This window comes from Bufo gargarizans, chromosome 10 (assembly GCF_014858855.1).
Source record: "Bufo gargarizans isolate SCDJY-AF-19 chromosome 10, ASM1485885v1, whole genome shotgun sequence".
NCBI classification, from domain to species: domain Eukaryota; kingdom Metazoa; phylum Chordata; class Amphibia; order Anura; family Bufonidae; genus Bufo; species Bufo gargarizans.
Genome location: NC_058089.1, coordinates 78133863 through 78150976, shown reverse-complemented (window position 1 = coordinate 78150976; position 17114 = coordinate 78133863). Strand labels below are relative to the sequence as shown.

At 44.2% G+C, this 17114-nt stretch overlaps 1 protein-coding gene across 2 annotated transcripts in view; it reads left to right on the top strand.

Moving 5' to 3' along the window:
- The first annotated feature begins 3566 nt into the window (after positions 1-3566).
- LOC122920263 (serine/threonine-protein kinase D1-like) overlaps positions 3567-17114 on the top strand; it is a 141061-nt gene continuing 127513 nt past the window's right edge. The window contains exon 1 of one of the 2 annotated variants that reach the window (XM_044269636.1): positions 3567-3721. The gene's annotated coding sequence lies outside the window, so the exon portion shown is untranslated. The remainder of the gene's footprint in view (positions 3722-17114) is intronic. The other variant, XM_044269637.1, reaches the window with a different exon arrangement.

Sequence of the window (17114 nt, the reverse complement as noted above, 5' to 3'; positions counted from 1 at the left end):
CCCGAACATTAAACCATGTAAATGTGGCTTAAAGGGGTTATCTCATGACTAATGTAAAAAATGAAAATCAGACATCATATAGTATATGACAATCCCTTTCTAGCAAATCTAGAACCAGCCCTGTACCTCACATAGATCCAGTGATCTCTCCATTCATTGCTTTTCTAGATTTATATTAATCTGACAGCTCAAGGGGAGTGTCTTTTCTGCTGCAGCTCTGGGGGCGTGTCCATGCTCCACCTATCACAGCTCAGGAGGCAGTTGAAGGATGAAACTGAGCATGTGCGGCCATCTCAGTGAGCAGGTCAAAGAAATAAGAAAAAGAACAAACAGCAGGTGGCGCTATACAGATACATTTTATTGAATAACTCAGTGGCTATACAAACATTTTTATTACATGCAATTACAAAAGAATTCAGATTTCCTGCCACTCTTTTCTGCAGATCTTTTCAAGCTCTGTCAGGTTGGATTTTTAGGACTTTACAGATATGTTCGATTGGCCACATTCCCAGAGTTGTCCCTAAGCCACTCCCGTGTTCTCTTGATGGCGTGCTTAGGGTCGTTGGAAGGCATCACTGTAATCTTACTGACCTAAAGAGTAAAGTAATTTTATTTATATTATTTTCATTTAAAGGTATGCCAAAAAAATATGCTATAACGTAAAAAGTAGCTTTTTATTAACAAAGAGTTAATAAAAGTGAATCAGTAAATTCTGTGTACCTCAAAATGGTGCCAATAAAAACTACAACTTGTCCCACAACAAACAAGCCATCTTATAACTACATTGATGGAAAAATAAAAAAGTTACGGTTCTTGGAAAGTGATAATGAAAACAATTGCTTGGTCGCTAAAGATCAAAAAAGTATGTTCACACATGACGTAAACGCTGTGAGTTTGCCGCAGCAGATTTGCATGTGGTAAATCCGCAGAATTTTAAAGTGCAAGCAAAGTGTATAAGATAGTGTGTGTGAAACCAGAGGTAAGTTCGCATGCATCTGATTTGTTGCAGAAATTTTGGCAAATTAATTATATTGATGCAAATAGTTTTTGTAGCGTTTGTACAGATTTCAGCAAGACATATTTAGCTGAATCAAACAGTCAATACATTTCTGCAACAATACTGTTGCATGTGAATATGCCTTTATTTTCTAGTAAGCCAGTTCAGTCAGCAGCTGCTTATAAGGCCGAATGCACACGGCCATGTTCCGCGGCCGTGAGCGGTCCGTGGTATGCCGGCCTGGATTCCTGCTGACTCGTAGATCATACGAGTGGATTACTGTAGTGCAGCGGTAGCAACCAATGACGCCGTGCGGTCCTACTGTCAGCAGGAATCCAGGCCGGCATACCACGGACCGCTCACGTCCGTGTGCATTCGGCCTAATCCTGATGACCTGATGATCTGGCTCCTTCCTTTGAGCCAGCAAGCCAATGAGTGAGAGGAGCAGGGGCAGGAGAAGAAGGCAGAGGAATATTTCCTGTTGCACAACTGCCTCTCCAATAAGGCTGGTTTTACACGGGCGTTGCGGATTGGGGCCGGATGCGTTCAGAGTGCGTTCAGTGAAACTCGCACTATTTTGCAAGCATTTTGCGTTTAGTTGTTCCGCGGGGAACGTTTACAAACAACATCTCTTAGCAACCATCAGTGAAAAACGCATCGCACCCGCACTTGCTTGCGGATGCAATGCGTTTTTCACGCAGCCCTATTCACTTCTATGGGGCCAGGGCTGCGTGAAAAACGAAGAATATAGAACATGCTGCGATTTTCACGCAACGCAGAACTGATGGGTGAAAAACAACGCTCATGTACACAGACCCGATGAAATGAATGGGTCAGGATTCAGTGCGGGTGCTATGCGTTCACGTCACGCATTGCACCCGCGCGGAAAACTCGCTCGTGTGAAAGGGGCCTAAGAAGTCAACATCAGATTGGTTGGGGTCTTGGCACTTCTGCTGATCAGCTGTTTGTAGGAGTCATGACACCTCCAAAAAGCTGATCTTCAGGGGTGATGAGAGTAATATGAGCGCACCTCAATCCCAACTAGAGACGCTCTTATATGGGCACACTTTAATCCCACCTAAAGACGCTCTTAGGGTACTTTCACACTAGCGGCAGGACGTGCCGGCATATTGCACTCTCTTTGCTGCAGAGGACAGAACTGAGATGAGACCATAGACTTTCCATTGAGCCCATCTCCAGCAACAATATACTAGTCCTTCATTCTCTCCTCATTTTAGCGATCAGTAACCTTACAAGCATAGCCTAGCAAACAGATGTTTCATAGTAACGTCTCAATTAATGGTTTGGTGTTACTGTCGGATAAACTCCGCTCTGCAGTGGGAAACGATTTCTGATATTTCAAAAGTTTTGGTCAGTAGGGGTCTGAGTGCTGAGACCCCTGCCGATCGCTAGAACGAGGAGAAAGAAGTGCAATGAGCCGGACCGTGGGTGCAGTTACACGGACGCCAGATTATGCAGTGGGTCAGGATATGGGTATACAAGTCTATAGTTTGTTCGTGACGCGAAATCACATCAAATGACCGTGTTAATGCTCTTAGCAGATAGTAGCGGGGTAAAAGCGTTCAGTAACCCAACTCTGGGGTGTTACAGAAGTCCTTGCATATCACACTTTCTCTCCACCCTGCAGAGGACAGAATCGAGGTGGGACCATAGCCTTTCTATTTAGCCCATCTCCTGCAACGATATGCCTCTCTCCTCGTTCTAGTGATCAGTGCCCTCAGGGTACAGCCACATGCTCAGGTTTCTGATGCAGTTTTGGAAGCCAAAACCAGGAGTGAATAAAAAAAAAGAGAAGTTGTGTCTATACTTTCTCTTCTTTTATGATCCACATCAGGAAACCTGACCGTGTGGCCGTACAGGCATAGCCCAGCAGACAGATGTTACATAGTCACGTCTCGATTAACGGTTTGGACAAAACTCCACTCTTCTGCAGAAAACGTTTTCTGACATTTTATGCGTTCCTTGATACGATCTTCATACAGTCCATCAAATGTTTTGGGCATCCATCTTAGGCCTCATGCACACGGCCGTTCCATGCTTTAAGGGTCTGCAATTTGCGGTCCCCAATGCACGGGCAACGTCCGTGCGGCGGCCTGGATGTATTGGGACCCATTCAACTTGAATGGATCCGTGATCCGTCCGCACCGAAAAAAAAAATAGAACATGTTATATTTTTTGTGGTGCTGAGGCACGGACAGAAACACCACGGAAGAACTCGGTAGTGGTTCCGTGCCTCCGTTCCGCACCGCAGCTCCGGATTGCGGACCAATTCAAGTGAATGGGTCTACAGCTATGATGCAGGGAGCACACGGCCGGTGCCCGCATATTGCGGACCCGCTGTTTGCGGGCTGCAATACAGCCACGGCTGGGCAACGGCGTGTGCATGAGGCCTTACCGGTGAGACAAATCTGCTCAGTTTTTCCATTTCCAAATTGGTGATTGAGACACCACCTTATAGACGTGCGCAGCAGTGAGGCAGGCATGAATGTGCCTCATCCCTCATGTCACAGCCTCCTCTCCTGTGTTTCAGTAACTTCCAAGCAGGGAGGGGAGGGGCGAACAGGACAGAGCAGCTCATGAATTTCCTGTCTCTGAAGTTGTACACAGAAAATAAGAACACTTGAGATGTTCAGAGAGGAAACTGCCAGAAGAGTAGAGAGCGCAGAGAGTCGCCACTGGCAGCACAAGCAGCTCTTGGCCGTGGTGAGGAGACTTTCTTACTGTTTTATATATTGTTGTGTTTGTGCCTTTCACTTTTACTATTCTTTGGTTGGGACTTTTACCCTTAGCCCTCTGCTCTCCCAGTCCTGTTCATGTTGCGGTTTCATGTTCTTATGATTATCCCCTGTGGGTGATTATGTCTTTTCGCACATTTACTTGTCATCTCCATTTCACTTTCTTTGACACATTTAACTTCACCTTACATATTGCTTTGACATTCCCCGTCTTTAGAGGTGGAAGTACAGCGTATGGTCTATCATGGATTTTGTGTAGAGTTTGGAATGTGGGTTAACCCTCTTATGACCATTTGTTCATTTTTGGCATAGGCTAACGATAATGTTTTATGTTAGGCCATCAAAGTGTTTTTTTTTTAAATATATATATCCGTTTGTGTATTGCTCTTTTGCTATACTATATATACATTTAAAGTTACTGGGGATAAAGCAAACAAAATGCATGTAACATGCTAATGTTTGTAGCATGTCCCATCATACAGTTAAAAAATCCATTCTTAGGCCTCTTTCACACGACAGTATATCCATTTCAGTGTTTTGCGGTCCGTTTTTCATGGATCCGTTGTTCAGTTTTTTGCTTCTGTTGTGGTTCCGTTTCCGTTCCGTTGTTCCGTTCCGTTTTTCCGTATGGCAAATACAGTATACAGTAATTTCATATAAAAAATTGGGCTGGGCATAACATTTTCAATAGATGGTTCCGCAAAAAACGGAACGGATATGGAAGACATTTCCGTATGCATTCCGTTTTCTTGCGGACCCATAGACTTTAATGGAGCCACGGAACGTGATTTGCGGCCAAATATAGGACATGTTCTATCTTTCAACGGAACGGAAAAACGGAAATACGGAAACGGAATGCATACGGAACACATTCCGTTTTTTTTGCGGAACCATTGAAATGAATGGTTCCGTATACGGACCATATACGGACCGCAAAAAACGGCCCGCAAAACGGAAAAAAAAAACGGTCATGTGAAAGAGGCCTTAGGTGGATTTATCAAAACTGTTGTAAAGTAGAATTGGCTTGGTTGCCCCTAGCAACCAATCAAATCCTACTTTTCATTTTTCTGAGCTCCTTTGGATTAATTTGATTGGTTGCTATAGGCAACTAAGACAGTTTTCCTTTTATACCAGCTTTGATAAATCTCCCCCTTATTTTATTTATTTTTTTATATGACTTTACAGTTCGTCGGAAAATTTCATTAGTACTTCTTCTGGTATTTAATATTTTACAGTAGCAGATAAGTAAAGCTGATCCATACCTTTCATAAAAAATCTGCTCCAGAATTTGACCTAGGAGATCCACAAATTCCGCTGCAGAAAATCCAGGGTGGCCAAATACTCAATATGATCTCATTTATATTATATACTAGCAGAAGGACCCGGCTTCACACGGGTATATTTCATCTATTTCATTTAATGTTTCTGTGTGTCATTAAAAGATATTGACAGTAGGGGGATACTGTGACCTCTACAGCACCCCGCCCCTTTAACAGTGAACTCCACAGTCCCCCACCCCTTAACACTGACCCCCCCCAGTGCCCGACACTTTAAAATTGGATCTCTACAGCAGCCCATCCCCTTAAGGGCTTGTTTACACGACCATTGTCGGGCCGCAATACGGCAATGAAAAGGCAACGGTCGTGTGAACAAGCCCTAACTTTGACCTTCACAGCAGCCCGCCCCTTTAAGAGTGAGTTTCACAGCACTCCACTCCCTTGATAGTGACCTCCACAGTACCCCGTTGCCTTAACAGTGACCTCACACTACCCTGCTGCCTTAACAGTGACCTCCATAGCAGTTGCCCTTATAATAGTGGCCCCTGCCCCCTTAACAGTGACCTCCACAGTGTCCGGCCCTTTAACGGTGACCTCCACAGCGGCCTGCCCCCTTAACAGTAACATCCACAGTAAACACCTCTTTAATAGTGACCTCCACAGCGCCCTGCCCCTTTAATGCTAGCGCTACGCGGCGACATGTGTCGCACTATCATTATAAAATTTGTTGCGCGACACATGTAGTTGTGCCGTATGTGTCGTGCGACTTATTTCGTCATGTAGCCCTAGCTGACCTACAGCAGTGACGAAAAATGGCTGGGTTGTTATGGAAACCTGGAGTAAAACTGTGTGTATGTGGAGACTAAGGGCCTGCTAGTTTCTATTGGCTGATAAGGGACATGTGACCGTGTGTATGGAGGATATGAAGAGAAAGACTTGCAGGCTTGTATTGGCTAATGCAGGTAATTTTTTGGGAATATCTCAGGAACGGTACGTCCTAGAGACCTGAGACCCCCACAAGATTTATTTTCAGGTAGCAAGGGATGTGTATACCAAGTTTCGTTGAAATGGATGGTTGCGTTTTTGAGTGATCGCAGAACATACATACATACGTCCTTTTATTTTTATATATATATATATATATATATATATATATATATATATATATATTTGTCAGTAAAAAAATGGCGGCACAGGCAATGAACAAGTCTGGGTGCACATCCCTTGAGGGAATAGGCTTCTTACCCCAATAATAGTCCAGAAAATGAACAGCACTCCAATGGATTATAAACAAATAACTCCTTTATTCACCCGTGCGGTGCAACATTTCTGGTCAGTACTAGAGCCTTTTTCAAGCTTGAAAAAGGCTCTAGTACTGAGCCGAAACCTTGCACCGCACGGGTGAATAAAGGAGTTATTTGTTTATAATCCATTGGAGTGCTGTTCATTTTCTGGAGAAAAAAATTAAACTGATCTTTTTCCCACTTTTACATTTTTTTTTATCACTATCTAATCGTTTTCAACAACACTGTCCCTAGCGCATGAGCGCTTGCCACGTGTCTCCCTACGCTCAGCTCACAGGACAATGGTGGCGACCACGCGGGATGAGGGTTTTATAGGGTTGTCACATCACGGGGAAGGCTATCTGCAGATTGGCTGGCTGCACAGCACTATAGGTGGTCTTGTGTTCCCAGGCTTATCTCTGCTACACTTAGTTTCCCTTTGTAACACGTGCAGCCACCATTTTAGGAAAACCTGATTCGTTACCACAAAGCATGAGGAAATTTGGATTAGTTTAGAGTTGAAGTTTTTTTAAATTTGAACTGAATTACGCTTCGAATGTTTTTGCTTCTTTCAACACTAATTATAATTAAAGGGTCAGTCCAAGCAAAAATGAAAAATTCAGCTATTGGCTAAAAGTCATAACGCTATACATGCTTTTTCTGTTTCATTTACCTGAATGGTGCCATTACAGAGATCCCCCGCTAGGCCGCAGCTGAAGCCTGTGCTGTCATGCGCCACATCAGAGTCAGTATAAGAATAGTTTATACTGTGGATTTTAGAAAGGTAAAATACACCACATATTTTGTTGCAGAATTCGCAGCGGTTTCTGCCTTGTTTTTTCATTTTTAGTGTCGTGAACCATCTTTTTATACACCACTCCAAAAAAAAGATATGTCCATTTTTGGCACGGTTGTGTCTTATTGAAGTGCAGTGCAGCATCCCTTTGAAAACAATGGGAAGCAGATCCAGCGCTCCTGCTGGCGGCCTCTTAGTGCTAAATCTGCCCTAAATTCTGTCGGCAAAAAAAACTGTGTGGAAGGGGGGCCTAAGAAATATACACAGACACATATTGTTACCATGATGAGGGGGTTAAATGGGTTAATTATTAACGATGAGTTAATGATGATGATGGGGTTAATGATAATGGGATAAAGTTATAGGGAATGTATTGCCGAAAACAGTTAAATCTAGATAGAGCCACATCTCCTTTTTTTTTATTTTGCAGAACTTTTTATTCTGTTTCCTGAACATGTTTTTGGGGGCGGCCATCTTGCCTGAGCTTTAGTTTAGAGAGGTGCTTTACAGCAGCCACCACGACCTATAGACACAATGGACAGGAGGGGACCTCACTCACTGACTTCTATGGGAGAGTTTTCCAGGCATGCTCTTTGACCTGTGCAGAGGTCAGGAGGTAGTAGATAAGCTATGATATCACCTATTATGAATGGTGGATCCTCTGTTTGCTATAAATATCTGTATCAGAGGTAATTACTGTACAGTTGACTTAGTTACTGGCCTTAGAGTCATGGGGATGGTATGCGGGATGGTATGCTGCAATGTGGAAAATGTAGTTACAGGAAATAATCGGGAGAATCCTGAATACTGTAAGAGTGGGGAACACGTGGGAAAACACATTTTTGACAAGCAGAGTTTTGGTGTCTGCCTCCAAAGCGGAATGGAGACTGAACTGATGCATTCTGAGCGGATCCTTTTCCATTCAGAATGCACTAGGGCGTTTTGGACCGCGTGTGAGAGCCCTGAACGGATATCACAAACAGAAAGCAAAAAAAAACGCCAGTGTGAAAGTAGACTAGTTATGAGAAGCTCACTTAGGAGGAGTACTATGAGATAAAGATACGATGAACCAGTAGTTTATTAGGAAAGTAAGGCTACTTTCACACTAGCGGCAGGACGGATCCGACAGGCTGTTCACCCTGTCGGATCCGTCCTGCCGCTATTTCGCCATGCCGCCGGACTGCCGCTCCGTCCACATTGACTTTAATGGAGACGGGGGCGGAGCTCCGGCGCAGCACGGCAGTGCACGGTGAGAGGCAGCCGGACTAAAAGTACTGCATGTCCGACTCTTTAGTCCGACGGCCTCTCACCGCGCATTGCCGTGCTGCGCCGGAGCTCCGTCCCTGTTCCCATTGTAGTCAATGGGGACGGAGCGGCAGTCTGGCGGCACAGCGAGATAGCGGCAGGACGGATCCGACAGGGTGAACAGCTAGCCTAAAAGGACTGTTTTACAGTCCAAACGCAACTATTTTGCATCTGAGATAAAGTTGCAAAGGTGAACTACAAAATAACAGTAATTCTATCATCAAAGAAAACTGGTACTTCCCTTGACAGTCATATCAGAGACACAATCTGTGTATAGGACTGTATGAATAATATACCGTAATACCTTTTTCAAGAAATCCTAAAGAATAGAGATAATGTAAAGTAAAATATAATTACAGTTTATACAAAGAATAGCTATAAAAAAAAATCACTGTCTCTACCAACAAGAGAAAAATAAGTAAAAATAAGGAATGAAAAACTAAACAATTACACTGATGTGTTTTTCAAAAATTTTTATTGTCACTGAAGGGTTTTTGGGGAAAGAACACATTTTTTTCATTTTTTTGACTAAATAGAAGTTATGTCTTAGAAAAATAATAGGCCATAAACAGAATGTATATAGCCAATGGCTATTGTAATATGATGGTCTAAAATACTCTGGGCCAAACAAGGGTCATTGTTTATATAATAACTGTTATGGGGCACAGATTGGGCATTACTACTGTGAAGTGGGCACCGTGGTCATTACTACTATGAAGGGGGCCCAGAGTGCATTACTAATGTGAAGGGGCACAGAGAGGGCATGACTACTGTGAGGGGGCATAACTATTACAGGGAGTGCAGAATTATTAGGCAAGTTGTATTTTTGAGGATTAATTTTATTATTGAACAACAACCATGTTCTCAATGAACCCAAAAAACTCATTAATATCAAAGCTGAATATTTTTGGAAGTAGTTTTTAGTTTTAGCTATTTTAGGGGGATATCTGTGTGTGCAGGTGACTATTACTGTACATAATTATTAGGCAACTTAACAAAAAACAAATATATACCCATTTCAATTATTTATTTTTACCAGTGAAACCAATATAACATCTCAACATTCACAAATATACATTTCTGACATTCAAAAACAAATCAGTGACCAATATAGCCACCTTTCTTTGCAAGGACACTCAAAAGCCTGCCATCCATGGATTCTGTCAGTGTTTTGATCTGTTCACCATCAACATTGCGTGCAGCAGCAACCACAGCCTCCCAGACACTGTTCAGAGAGGTGTACTGTTTTCCCTCCTTGTAAATCTCACATTTGATGATGGACCACAGGTTCTCAATGGGGTTCAGATCAGGTGAACAAGGAGGCCATGTCATTAGATTTTCTTCTTTTATACCCTTTCTTGCCAGCCACGCTGTGGAGTACTTGGACGCGTGTGATGGAGCATTGTCCTGCATGAAAATCATGTTTTTCTTACCTTGCAGACTTCTTCCTGTACCACTGCTTGAAGAAGGTGTCTTCCAGAAACTGGCAGTAGGACTGGGAGTTGAGCTTGACTCCATCCTCAACCCAAAAAGGCCCCACAAGCTCATCTTTGATGATACCAGCCCAAACCAGTACTCCACCTCCACCTTGCTGGTGTCTGAGTCGGACTGGAGCTCTCTGCCCTTTACCAATCCAGCCATCTGGCCCATCAAGACTCACTCTCATTTCATCAGTCCATAAAACCTTAGAAAAATCAGTCTTGAGATATTTATTGGCCCAGTCTTGACGTTTCAGCTTGTGTGTCTTGTTCAGTGGTGGTCGTCTTTCAGCCTTTCTTACCTTGGCCATGTCTCTGAGTATTGCACACCTTGTGCTTTTGGGCACTCCAGTGATGTTGCAGCTCTGAAATATGGCCAAACTGGTGGCAAGTGGCATCTTGGCAGCTGCACGCTTGACTTTTCTCAGTTCATGGGCAGTTATTTTGCGCCTTGGTTTTTCCACACGCTTCTTGCGACCCTGTTGACTATTTTGAATGAAATGCTTGATTGTTCAATGATCAAGCTTCAGAAGCTTTGCAATTTTAAGAGTGCTGCATCCCTCTGCAAGATATCTCACTATTTTTGACTTTTCTGAGCCTGTCAAGTCCTCCTTTTGACCCATTTTGCCAAAGGAAAGGAAGTTGCCTAATAATTATGCACACCTGATATAGGGTGTTGATGTCATTAGACCACACCCCTTCTCATTACAGAGATGTACATCACCTAATATGCTTAATTGGTAGTAGGCTTTCGAGCCTATACAGCTTGGAGTAAGACAACATGCATAAAGAGGATGATGTGGTCAAAATACTCATTTGCCTAATAATTCTGCACGTAGTGTAAGGGGGCACAGAGTGGGCATTACTATTGTGAAGGGGGAATAATGGGCATTACAATGGGCACACAGAGGGCATAACTACTGTGAGAAGGCACAAAGAGGGTACTACCACTGGGTAGGGGGCACAGATAGGGCACAATGTGAAAGGGGCACAATTAAGGAATAAGTACAATATGGGCATTAGTACCGTGAAAGGGCAGCTAACTACTGTGAAGGTTGTACAATGAGGGCAATGTTATTATGAGGTGGCCCAAAGCATGTAGCGGGGGGAGCAGTGCCAGAGAAAGGATCAGCCCCAGGTGCCAAACACCCTAGGCACGCCACTGCCTTGATAAAAAAAAAAAAAAAAAAAAAGAGTTCCTTTTCAAATACACATTTGTCAAATTTTGCATAGCATCTATTCTTCCTTAAACTAGACTACAATGCGGACATATATGCGATGGAATATCAAGTCTGGTGAGAATATTAAGATGTGATCTGGACCTCAATTGTTTTATGTGGATTTGGACTTTGCTCACAATATGCAATTCTGATTAGATTTTTGATTGTGATGGTGATTAGTAGGCTTGGATTACACAAGTTCTACTTGTGATGAGGGACAGAGTTGAGTCTGCATGGTGTGAACGCTGTCCCATAGAGACTTGTTTGGTTGTGGAGATGTGGGTTTTCATGTTTTATCTGTAACCTAACTGGCTGATCCAGTATGGATTTAAAGAATGTGAATACATTGGAGTTCACTCCCTGATAAAGCCTTAAAGGCAAAACCTGGAAACCAGGTCAGGCGGGAACTTCCAGCTCGTTTTACTGATGTGTAATGTAACAAGGTGATATCTTGTACATTTTATGGAATAAACCAAGGTATCAAAGGGACTTTTCAGCTCTGGGACATTGCATGTAAATATGCTTCCCTCCGCAAGTTTGGCCACATGGTGAGGTCTGGCAGAAAGGCCCCTGAAGGTGAACAACTCTTAAACGCCTAATGTTTAAACCATAAATATGTTTTTCCTAAATATTTCTGATGTTTTTTTAGGCCAGTTTCACACTGATATGCTTTGCGTATGATATTTTTCTCTGGCGTTTTTCTCCATATGCCAGGAAATACTTTTGCTTCTCTTCTTATATGGGTCTAATTCCAATTTACTCTAAATTTTGTGAACAAGTTTCCATTCCATCCTCAGCACTAAATACATGGTATCATTTAAATACACCTCTGTGCAAAGCCTTCAACTCATAATGAACCATAGCATGCAGTTCCTTGTGGAGCCAATCCTCTGCATTAAAATGTCTACTGGTTAATACATACAATGCTGGGAATGATCACAATGTAAGGAAGTACATACAAGTACACTGAGGAGAAAAACAGCACGGAAAACACGCCATGGGGAAAATGTATGCATTACATTACACGACTGCAGAGAACTAACAGCCCAACCACATGTCTTCCAGGCCTAACCAAATAACGACAGAGGTAACTGGTTTTTGTTGGAGTGAGGGTCGGTTACAATAGCTTTATTTATCTTTAACTTGTTCTTCACAAAAACCACCCAACTTTAGCAAATGCCAACAACCACTTTCAGTAGTGTGAGAAGAGATATGCACCACTGAAATCACAGTGGACAAGTCTGCCTTTTCCTTGGCTCTTAGTATTTTAGTATTTTATTTTATTTTAACCGACTTCCAACTGTGACATAAACAACGGCAACTGTAAAAGAAAGATATGTGAGCCAACATATAATGGATAAACAACCAAGCAAAGGGCGGGAGGGTGGGAACATTCCTGGTGATGGTAAAAAAGGGACCAAGAAGGTAAGCCATCCTATTTATTAACTCTAGGGGAGGGACAGGAGGGAACCATCTAAACTGCACCAGAAGGAAGGGGTGGGGGGAGAGGGATAAGGGGAGGAATGACCAGCAACACAAAACAGGCAGAGCTGTGCCTGGAGGAGAAAAACACCCCTGCGGGCGAAACCACCATGCCTCGGCAGGAAGACTTGGTGAATTAATCCCTAGGCTACCAATCCAGTCTCTGCAGTCAAAAGTGCCCTCGCTATGTGCTGTGGTGCTTACTAGACTGCTGAGAACTAACAGCCCAACCACCCAATCACATGTCTTCCCTGCATAACCAAATCACGACAGGCAACGAGGCAACTGTTTTTTGTTGGAGTGAGGGTCGGTCACAACTTTACTTATCTTTAACTTGTTCTTCACAAAAAACACCAAACTTGATCAATTGCCAACAACCACTTCCAGTAGTGTGAGAAGCAATATGCCCCACTGAAACAACAGTGGGCAAGTCCGCCTTCTCCTCTGCTCTTAGTATTTTATTTCAATCGACCTCCACGGAGGAACCTGTGTACCTCTACACGGCGCTCCGACCCTCACCCAACAGAAACAAGGCCTGTTCTACAGCATCTTGAAGGCCAGAAAGAAAAATATCTAGGCCAATCTCATTCAGCTGCACCCCATCAGGTCGCATAAGGCGCTGGTTGTCCCCTTTAAGCTGGTGATGACGGGCCACCACAACCCCACGGGAACGAACGAAACAAGAGGTCCTAGCATTAACAGTGCATCTGCCTCTCTCAATAGCCCCCATGTCCCTGGCGCCCTGGCAAGTAACTCTGGAGACCATCTTTGACCAAACCAAAATATTTTCCGGAAAAAAGGTGGGAATTCTCTCAAAATCAGCTCTAATAAGTGTGATGAGCTCGGCAACTTTGTGCATGCAGAGGTCATTCCCTCCAGCATGAATAACTAAGATGACTGGGGATTGCACCACCTTACTGCTCTTTGCACCGCCCAGAGAATGTAAGAATGCCCCACCGTAGGGCGAGGAGAATCTGAAAATTGAAAAATAACTAGAATAGCTTAGAATGAGCATAAGACACAAAGCATGCTGATTTCCACCTACAAAGCACTGTACTTCTGAATCCGGTAAACCAGCCCTAGTGGCCTCAGTGGCCGCCACAATCCGGAACGAATGGGAGCCATATTCAGAGGCAGTAAGACCCAGGAATGCAAGGGAACGGTGAAAAACTGAGCAAAACTGAAAACGAGTGAGAGGCAAGCCAGAGGCATGGCATAAAAAAGAGGCACCGTCTCCTCGAGAGGCGTTGAAGTCCACTACAGCACGAAAAGGGCAAACCGGGCCTTCAATATGGTACTAAGGAATCCAGGATCCACAAGAAAAAACTTCAGTTTTCGAGCGTCGGACACAAATGCGAACAGATGAGTCGGAAAACAGGAACAAGGCCGCCGGGCGAAACTTGGACTGAGGAAGAAGCTCGCCAGTTCTAAACAAGCAGAAAAAAGCGAGGCAAAAAACAGCACGGAAAAGTAAAGCTTCGGCTGCAGAGGAGCAGACCTGTTCCAACACCTGAACTAGTTGAGTGAGAACCTGGTATGAAATGGGGGGCCTGCGTTCCCTCCAAACATACTCTTTTTGCCACCCTTCGGCGAACTATGAAAAACTTGGTAACGTCCGACCACCCCTTCAGTCAAAAGTAAGAACTAATTCCCGACAATCGGCGCAGGGCAACCACCGCTGAAACCCCCGCAACACGTAAGAGTAGCAAATAATCAATGGTAACTCGAAGTCGAGAAGAAACAGAGGTGTGAACCGGCAAGTCAGCTGCCAACGCTATCCAGTCTGCCCATGCCTTACTATAACCAGACCAGGTCCCGGGCGCCACTGAAGCTCGAACAAAGGGGCATCAGACGTTCATCAGTACAGGTCCTTCTAAAAAAAATTGCATATTGTGATAAAGTTCATTATTTTCTGTAATGTACTGATAAACATTAGACTTTCATATATTTTAGATTCATTACACACTACTGAAGTAGTTCAAGCCTTTTATTGTTTTAATATTGATGATTTTGGCATACAGCTCATGAAAACCCAAAATTCCTATCTCAAAAAATTAGCATATCATGAAAAGGTTCTCTAAATGAGCTATTAACCTAATCATCTGAATCAACTAATTAACTCTAAACACCTGCAAAAGATTCCTGAGGCTTTTAAAAACTCCCAGCCTGGTTCATTACTCAAAACCGCAATCATGGGTAAGACTGCCGACCTGACTGCTGTCCAGAAGGCCATCATTGACACCCTCAAGCAAGAGGGTAAGACACAGAAATAAATTTCTGAACGAATAGGCTGTTCCCAGAGTGCTGTATCAAGGCACCTCAGTGGGAAGTCTGTGGGAAGGAAAAAGTGTGGCAGAAAACACTGCACAACGAGAAGAGGTGACCGGACCCTGAGGAAGATTGTGGAGAAGGACCGATTCCAGACCTTGGGGGACCTGCGGAAGCAGTGGACTGAGTCTGGAGTAGAAACATCCAGAGCCACCGTGTACAGGCGTGTGCAGGAAATGGGCTACAGGTGCCGCATTCCCCAGGTCAAGCCACTTTTGAACCAGAAACAGCAGCAGAAGCGCCTGACCTGGGCTACAGAGAAGCAGCACTGGACTGTTGCTCAGTGGTCCAAAGTACTTTTTTCGGATGAAAGCAAATTTTGCATGTCATTCGGAAATCAAGGTGCCAGAGTCTGGAGGAAGACTGGGGAGAGGGAAATGCCAAAATGCCTGAAGTCCAGTGTCAAGTATCCACAGTCAGTGATGGTCTGGGGTGCCATGTCAGCTGCTGGTGTTGATCCACTGTGTTTTATCAAGGGCAGGGTCAATGCAGCTAGCTATCAGGAGATTTTGGAGCACTTCATGCTTCCATCTGCTGAAAAGCTTTATGGAGATGAATATTTCATTTTTCAGCACGACCTGGCACCTGCTCACAGTGCCAAAACCACTGGTAAATGGTTTACTGACCATGGTATTACTGTGCTCAATTGGCCTGCCAACTCTCCTGACCTGAACCCCATAGAGAATCTGTGGGATTTTGGGAAGAGAAAGTTGAGAGACGCAAGACCCAACACTCTGGATGAGCTTAAGGCCGCTATCGAAGCATCCTGGGCCTCCATAACTCCTCAGCAGTGCCACAGGCTGATTGCCTCCATGCCACGCCGCATTGAAGCAGTCATTTCTGCAAAAGGATTCCCGACCAAGTATTGAGTGCATAACTGAACATAATTATTTGAAGGTTGACTTTTTTGTTTTAAAAACACTTTTCTTTTATTGGTCGGATGAAATATGCTAATTTTTTTAGATAGGAATTTGGGGTTTTCATGAGCTGTATGCCAAAATCATCAATATTAAAACAATAAAAGGCTTGAACTACTTCAGTTGTGTGTAATGAATCTAAAATATATGAAAGTCTAATGTTTATCGCATACATTACAGAAAATGATGAACTTTATCACAATATGCTATTTTTTTTTAGAAGGACCTGTATATCCAATAGCTGAATAGGGCACGGAAGACTCTCTGGTGCAGCATTCGTCACAAGCTCCTGGAATTCCTGCCAACGAAAACGTGAGAAAGCGTCAGCGGCAACATTGACAACTCCCGAAACACGGGAAGTCCGAAAATAAATGTTTAATTGCAGACATCGAAGAACGAGGTGGCGTAACAAAGACAAAACTGTGGGGGGGGGGGGGGAAGAGATCAATTTGTGCCGAAACCAGTGGATCCCACATCATCAGTAAGGAGGGACAGATCAGGGCTGGAAATTTCAGGAAGCTGCCAGTAAGTGTGGCCGTTATAACAATAGAGGAATTCACGCCACACATGGAGGTCACGCTTCAAATGCAGGGTTAACTGGACGTGATGGTGGGGATTTGAAACGCCTCGCGTAGCCAGGAATAAACGTCTTGAGAAAACACTGCCCATGGGCATAAATCGACAAGCGAAAACCAGGAGCCCAAGGAGAGTCTGAAGCTGCTTAAGGGGGACAGATTTTACCGAGCAAAAACCTTTAATAAGGGCGAGGAGTTTTGACAACTTATCCTGGGGGAGGCGATAAACCATTGAAGATGAGTCAATCTCAATCCTTAAAAAGGTGATGGAGGTGGAAGGGGCATAGGTCTTATCGGCAGAAAGGGGGACGCCAAAACGGGACGTGAAAAAACAAAACGATTCACGGAGAGGAAGAAGGCGGCCGACAATGCAAGGACCTGGAGCGGACATCTCTGCGGTTCCGCAGAGAGGATCGTGAGCGGTGACGGGAACAGCTATGATGATGATTTCCCGAGCTGCATCTGGCATGGGGAGGTGGAGGGAGAGCGCCTGCGTAGGGTAGCAGGAAGGCCTGGATGTACAGGGAGAATGGGAACAGCAGGGGTGTCAGGCTGCTGCGACACTGGAACCCTGAGAAGGGTTACATTATTGGCCTGCACTGGGGCAGAAATGGGGGCTAAAGGGGGGCCTGTCACTGACACATTGGTGGGCAGTGTCAAATCCCCAGCAGCCTGCTCAACAGCAGCTGAGGTGGCCAGA